The sequence below is a fragment of the Salvia hispanica genome, chromosome 4 (genome assembly GCF_023119035.1).
Source record: "Salvia hispanica cultivar TCC Black 2014 chromosome 4, UniMelb_Shisp_WGS_1.0, whole genome shotgun sequence".
NCBI lineage: Eukaryota > Viridiplantae > Streptophyta > Magnoliopsida > Lamiales > Lamiaceae > Salvia > Salvia hispanica.
The window spans coordinates 48,413,500-48,420,882 of NC_062968.1; positions in this window are offsets into that span (position 1 = coordinate 48,413,500).

A 7,383-nucleotide genomic window follows, 5' to 3' on the forward strand; every position below is an offset into this window, starting at 1 on the left:
TTCTTACTGACTTGCCATGTATGGTGTATGTGGCATATCATGCATAAGTTGGCCAATAAAGTTCCCGTCTGTTTGGGTGATCTAAGATTTCAAGAAAGAGCTAATGCCCGTAACCGGTCGGATCTCGTTTGAACCCAACGAGTTCGAAGAAGAGTGGACGGAAGACTTGAACGTTACGACCTTGAAGACCATGGTTGGTTGAAGACATTGTAAGACTACAGGAAATTATGGATACCTGCATACTTCGCAGATTTCCCCGAAGGGCCTAATGATTGTGACCACCTCTATTTCGAGTCGAGAACAACTTCTATAAAAAATTTATGAAGCCACGCAACAACATTGCAGAATTCTACTTGAATTTCAACCAAGTCAGTGGATTTTCAACGAAATAGTAGAACAAAGTCAGACTACCAAGACGCGACCGCCCGCTTATATGCCACTACTCGCTTTCGAGAAACATGCTTCTACTTCCGTACACGTATAAGATGTTCAAGAAAATACAAAGAGGAGATTGCTGAGGGAGCCGCGTTTTTTGGGGTTCTCGTCATAGACATGGTCGACACCTACAAACTCGAGACAAACTTTCGCAATTGCACTTTGTGAGACATGATAAGAGTGACGAGTCATACTCATGCGAATGCAAACTTTTCGTAAAAAGGTGGATATCCAGGCAAATTATATATTCTTTTTGTTTAAAGAACAACGAAGTTGAAAAAGATTTCGGATAACCATCGCGCATGTAGACGTGATGTGAAGACTCCGCAGAAGGTTGTCCATGGACATGTTGATGACTTCGATCTACATAAGTAACACGTTGTTGATGAAAGGCAAAACGTCTCAAAGCAAGCGGATCTCACCGTTCTATGGTTTTCGTCGGATTTGAGACTTAACATTGATGTGTCAGGCATTCGTAGGTGACTAGAGAACTTGGTGACCACTTCAAGATGGAACTTCCTTAACATCCGCTTCGAGAAGAGGCGAATGATTGAACAGCTTTATGGAATTGAAAGGCCGGAAGTCGTCGAGGTCCACCCTCGACGTGTGGGTGTGCCACTTAAGGGGCACGCGAGCAGCTCCGTTTGTCGTCTGATCAAGAGAGAAAAGGCTATCAAGGATGCTGTCAGGTCCCTTAAACGGTGGTAAGGCATGCGACATGAGTTGTGCCATCGCGACTCTAGAAATTGTCCAATGCTTAAAGAGCTTGGAACGGAGAAACGAAATTTCATGTAAGTGGAAAGAGGGGAAATGTTGATTTATTTTCATTATAACATCATTATTTTTCTTTTTTTTTCATGCTTTATGCTCAACATTTAAGTCTATTTCTTCCCACCTTGAACAAGGTTTTTTGATTGTTCTTTATAAAAGTTTTTTATCGCATTATTGTTATCTATTTTTTACATTATTTGAATTTACTACTTGCAACGTATTCTCGAATTACAGAGCCTGTTTTGAGAAACGTATTTTCCATAATGTGAATAACTGGTGTGCATTATATGCATATTTACATACATTATATGCATAAGTGTTACATTATTGTGTTATATGCATTGGTATGTCACTTCATTAATATCACGAAAAGTGCATTATAAATCAAGTTATTTACATTATTTGTTCACTTATATGCATCAGATTTACACAATGTATAACATTAATGCGGTCGTATTTTTTAATACATTATTCCCTAATATTGTACATTATTAGGAAATAATTGTAATTATTGGGTTATTTAGCCATTACCAGCTTTGTGCAGCAAGCATTTAGTACCAAGATATCCAAAACATTCTAATCACCTAGCGTTTATGGGTATCCAAAACATTTAGTACCAAGATATCCAAAACATTCCACCATATACAAAGCATTCGATCCCACAAATTCAATGTTCAATTTCTTCCATCATAAAAACATCTAGTTCATATCCAAATCAAAAACCATCTAGTTCACTCGATCCCATAATTCTCGAATCTAATTTTTCAAAGTCAATTTCTATGGCCTATCCATCCAATGCTTCGGTATTTGTGTCTGGTTGGTCCCACTGAACGTAAGGAGTAAGTTACAGAATAGCCGCAACTTCATTCAACAATTCCAGGCTCTTCGTTCCTTTGCCATATAGACCACAGTCTCAATCCTTCCCCTCTCTCTCCGGCACGCCTCCATATGCTCATCACATACACCCCTGTTCAATAGTGCCATCGTTGTTCCTCCACCAAGATTGTCACCATTACGCGCACTACATTTTTGACGTGCCGCCATTTTTGAAACCTTGACTTCTCGTGAAGGGCTGCTTAAGAACTTACACGGCAAAAAAAATAAAAAATGAAGACTGAATATAATGCAATTTGTATAATGCAATTATGTATCGTAATGCATATTACTGCAAACAAGTAGTGCGTGTCCCCATATTTTTCTCCAAATGTCCCGTGGGCTCAGCCAATGTGTGATCAATGATGTTCATCTTGGAATCTCGAAGATCAAAACAGACCACATACTGATGGGACGCTCTCAAACCGGGAAGAAGAACCGCAGAACGGAAGGACCATTACAACACATATCTCCGCACATCTAAGAAAACGACTACATTATTTCACTATAACTCACCATTTCATACTTGTCCTACCGATAGCTGCCCGTTCCAATTGTTTCCTCCAAATACCCCGGTCCAGAACGTATCAAACCGGAATTCTTCCGTCCCATTTCAAGTTAAAAGGCCCACCATCGATCAATCTCGTAGCTCGCTTGTTAGCCGCTACAAACTTTAAGTTATTATAGTAACTTGATTTAAACATGGAGAGAACGGTGTACACTCACGCATGGTCTTGTTGAGAAGAAAGCCTAGAACCGTTCCGGCGCCTTGTTCTTTCCACAGGCTCAAAGAGCCCATGCAAGTCGATAACATCGGGCTCACTCGGTTCGAATGGTGCTAATGATCGCATCTCGATCTGCACAAGACTTTAAAGTTGTCGTGGTAGATACTGAATCCCTGCATATGTTTACCCAAACTTAAAACAAATTCACATGTCCCAAAAAAATGAGAATATCTAAAGTATAATTTTTACTTGCTCTTCTCCACTGCTAAGAACCCGCAAGAGATTTGCTTGTCCAATGTGTGTGGCTTTGCGGTCGGGCCTACCGCTTCTCAAGTTGAATGAGACCGGGCAATGCATTTTCAGGCTTCTTCATTCGTCATGTTCCTCTTCTCGAAAAAATAAAGACACATATAAAGCAATTAGTGGATCTATTACTTTAGTCTTTTGAATTAACTACGCTATTCGACAATTCTTCATCCGCATCCGAATTCTCCGTAATGTGTGTTTCCTTCTCGCCTTTTCTTGATCAAACAACCTTTCGACCTCCATGTTTAGAACCATGTTGTAGTGGCTCATTTGTTTGCGCAACACCAATTCCTACGCCCTTACGGGGTGCAAGCAGCCTCGTAATTCGTAAACAAGAAAAAGTATTACACGAATAATGCATGACATCAACGTAATAATGCATAAAATTGTGGCTCAATTTAGATATTCAACCTCCCGGGCCGAACGTCCATCCGTTTAGTTCTTTTTGCCTTTTGAAGCTCCCCTAGTCAGCTGTTTCTCTTGGCTGCCGGAACTCGCCGCGCCTTCCCTTTGGTTGTCTCGTGGGTTATTTTAAAAAATAGTTAAACAAATCGAACTGATTAATGTAGTAATATATACATATAATGTACAACTTTACTTTCAATAATGTAAGAATTTTATTACCCAATGCAAGCAATGTCAGTATATATTTACCTTGACGGTGTCCTCTAGTAATTTTTACGTACTCTTTGATTTGTCTTTATTTTTCTCGGCTTTACTCTTTTGGCCGCCGCATCCTCCCTATCCTTCCCATCATCTTCGACCGGCCGAGCACCTCGCAAACAATGGAACACAAATAAAAATGTGTAATATTGTTACTAATTAATAACACTTTTTTGTTTCTTAGTACATACCTCGCCGCGCTAACCCTGAAGGTTTTCAGCCGGCCACCACCATCATTGACCGTCCATCGTGATATCATCGACAATTTCTTCTAGCACGGCATGTCCTCAAAGTTGGCCGGGCCACTACCACCGGCTCATCTGTGGCCGTATCATCATTGGTTCTTGTCCTAACCACCACTCATCGGTTGTCCGGTTTGTTGTGTAGCAAACGGGTTGACATTCAAACTGTCCAAAGACAAAAGATGGGCCTACTCAAGCCTCTTGCAATCGTCTTCTTCTTCTTGTCATATGCCGCCATCATCTTTTCCATCTCATCAATCCACTTCGATCGTATTCTCCCTCATCCTCCTCGTCAGTCAATACTCGATAAGACGTAGCCGCATTCTGGGCTGGAGATTCCCAATCTCATCAACGTCACGATGACATGTAGAATCTAATCGCCTGCAACGTCACCCGCTGTCATTTTGTAACGACTCTTTCCATAACGCTCTCGCAACGAATGTTGAACTGGAATTCGGTTTGCTTATCAACTGCCTTGAGATCGGTATTGGCCCTTTTGGAAAACTCTACTGGCCGGGACACGGACATCGTCTCATCGACCGCTGCTTCCACCCCCACACAAAGGTATCTCCGCAACTGCAAGATTCAATGAGTTGGAGAATCCGAAAGAGGCTGATGTACCCGGGGATCTCGCTGATGTTGTAGTGTGGCATGGCCCCGAATCCAAGTTCTTCCACTGTTTCCTATGCCGTGGGGTAAGACCTTTCAAACAATTTACAAATTTTGTGGTGCTCGGGTGCTAAATGGTCAACCTTTTCCTCGCGCCTTCCTCTTATCCTCTTCTTTCAAGAGGTACTAGCCTCCGCCTCGCTGTTCCTTAAGTCTATCCCTTAAACTTTTGTGCTTACTGATAAAGTATGACATCATCCATGCTCGATCTATATCCAACCTTGGATGTTTGGAAGCTGCAAAAAGGAATAAGTACACAATTACCATTAATACATAATAATAACCGGATAATGTACTCAGAATAAAACGTGTACAATTTCGGCAACATTTAGTCGATATGGAATATATTTGTAATGCAAAAAAACATGACCAAAATGCGCAAAAATGTAGAATACGGAGAAATCTTGACTACAAGCCATCTACTAACCCTTAAAGTTCGTTAGCAACTATGTAGTTTTCCCAACTACATAAAGACTACAACTACACACACCCTCATGAACATAACTAACACAAACATCTGAAAATAATCCAGATAATGAACCTAAATAATGTGGAAAAAAGGTAAACCACCTCTAGCAACATTAAAGGTAGATGAAACACAGCTTGTAATGCAAAAGACAGAATAAAATGCACCAACATGCGTCTGTCGTATGAAACTTATCTCTAGTCCACCCCGTGGTTGTAATGCATAAGCACTCAGAACAAAATGCACCAAAAAAGCTAAATAATGTAGAAATCTAAACTGCAAGCCACCTACTAATTGTTAAAGCTCACTAAGTACAGCGAATGTAGTATTCCAACCACATTAACCACTGTGAGCTACACACCTTCATCAACAAAACTAACACAAACACAAATAATGCGGTATCAAGAACCGCAGATAAAAAAAGGGTAAACCACCTCTAGCAACATTAAAGCAGAGATGCAATATAGTTGTAATGCAAATGTATAAGAAGAGAATGCATGAATAATGTTCATAAATTTGCAATCAACAAATAATAATGTTGATATCCCATTGAATAATGCATAAAAAGAACTTACTAATGTAACAAAAAGGTAAACCACTTCTACCAACATTAATAAAGAGATGGAATACATTTGTAAAGCAAAAAACAGAACAAAATCCACAAAAAATGTCCACAAAGTTATCAAACTGCAAACCGCACCGTAGACCAAAAAATAATGAAACCTAAAATAAATAATTAAACCACTTGTAAGAACAACTACACAAGAATGTAAATGAGTTGTAATGCAAACAAATAACCATAAAATGCACAACGAACGTTAAATAATGAACTACACAATGAAAAATCACACTTTCAATTTCGTATAGCCACAAGATTCTCACCTTCACCAAGGTGGCCGGCTCTTGTAGGGGTGTCCTCTTTTCGACATCGCAAAACTAACATTACGAACAACAACACCAACAAAACCGCGTTAGAAAACACAACAACCACAAGAAAGGAACATCTAAAGCAAGGTGACAATAATCAGCTGGAATTGAGGACGATACAACCCAAAACCCTAACATTAAACCAAATTCAACTCACAAACCAACAATAAACATCCAAATACTGAAAAACCCATCATCTAATGCCTACAATTTCACATTTATCACATAAAATTTAGTAAAATCGGTGACTTCATACTGCATCAGACATGAAGATCGGAGATGTATACTTGACCGACGGTGACCGCGCTCTTAAAACCGAACCGTGAGATCGGGAATCGCGACCCACGTCGCTTTCACCGTAACAATCGAAGTCACGACCGTTCAATGCAATTTCAACGGCGGCTATGCTGTGGTCTCAACCGGTTTTGAAAATCGAGAGAATTGTTTATGTTCGGTTTTTGATTTGATAGAATGGGGAGAGAGAGCAAGAAGTTGAAAGGTGTAATGTATCCCGCTTAATTATCGGATTCGCTTTCTTTGAAACGTGTTCCTGCATAATATGTTTTTACTATTATAACCTTATAATGCACAATGTTACTCATAATGCAACACGGATTCATTTCATAAATCTAATCTTGACCGTCCTAATACTATAATCTAATGGATGTGATTAAGAAGGAAATAGTATCTTAAGGGGTAAAAGGAGCTTAATGCACCCCTATATATATAGAGAGAGAGAGAGAGTTGTGATCAATGTCGAACCCTTCTTAAAGACCGAACTAGAGACCAAATTTGGGCCACTCATTTGACCGAACTAGAGACCCTTCTTAAATAAAAACGTTTTTAATTTTTTTTTAAATTTTTTTTTAAATTAAAAAAAAAAATTAAACTTTAAAAAAACATTTAGAATTTTTTTAAATTTTTTTTTATTCAATAAAAATTTGTTGGAGTAAATAATGAACTATATCTACTACATAATGAACTAAATGAATGTATGTTATGAAGTAACGTTTGCGATTTATTATATAATGAATTTACTAACCGAAGATACTCATGTCATAACACATTATGAAAGTAGTCAAACTAATAAAATAAAGTAGGTAAACTAATAAATGTGAAGTAATAACATAACCGAATGAAGTAATAAACTAATGGAATGAAGTAATAGCATGACCGAATGAAGTAATAAACTAACGGAATGAAGTACTAAACTAATAGTAACAAGAATAATACGATCAACGGAGTTGATAAACTAACTAATTTAAGTAATAAAGCCCTAAACCTGCTAACCGAAAGATAATTATGT